The sequence below is a fragment of the Carcharodon carcharias genome, chromosome 2, assembly GCF_017639515.1.
Source record: "Carcharodon carcharias isolate sCarCar2 chromosome 2, sCarCar2.pri, whole genome shotgun sequence".
Lineage (NCBI taxonomy): Eukaryota > Metazoa > Chordata > Chondrichthyes > Lamniformes > Lamnidae > Carcharodon > Carcharodon carcharias.
Genome location: NC_054468.1, coordinates 148,977,394 through 148,978,212, shown reverse-complemented (window position 1 = coordinate 148,978,212; position 819 = coordinate 148,977,394).

Below are 819 nucleotides of genomic sequence, written 5' to 3'. Positions count from 1 at the left end.
CTGGTAATGCACCTCATGATGCTGCTGATACTGCTCCTCATGCTGCTGCTGGTGCTGATGCTTATGCTGCTCCTCGTGCTGCTGCTGCTGTTGCTCCTCATGCTGATGCTGATAATGCACCTCATACTGCTACTGATACTGCTTCTCATTCTGCTGCTGTTACCGCTGCTGATACTGCACCTCATGCTGCTGATGCTGCTGATACTGTGTGTCATGCTGTTGCCGATATTGCTCCTCATGCTGCTGCTGCCACTGCTCCTCGTGCTGCTGCTTTTGCTGCTGCTGATATTGCTCCTCATGCTGCTGCTAATACTGCTTCTCATTCTGCTGCTGTTACTGTTTCTTAAACTGCACTTCATGCTGCTAGTGCGGCTGATACTGTTTGTCATGCTGCTGCTGATATTGGCCCTCATGCTTCTGCTGACACTGTTCCTCATTCTGCTGCTGATACTGCTCCTCATGCTGCTACTGATACTGATTCTCATGCTGCTGCTGACACTGATCCTCATTCTGCTGCTGATACAGCTCCTTGGGAGCTCCTGGTGCTGCTGTTGGAACTGTTCATCATGCTGCTGATGCAGCTGCTAATACTCTTCCTATTGTTATTGCTGGTGAAGCTGCTGATACTGTTCCTCATGCTGCTTCTGCTACTGCTCCTCTTGCTGCTGCTGATACTGCTTCTCATTCCGCTGCTTATGCTGCTGCTGATACTGTTCCTCGCTCTGCAGTTGATACTGCTCCTCATTCTACTGCTGATACGGTTCCTCGTTCTACTTCTGTTATTGCTGCTGATACAGCTCCTTAGGCTGCTCTGATGAT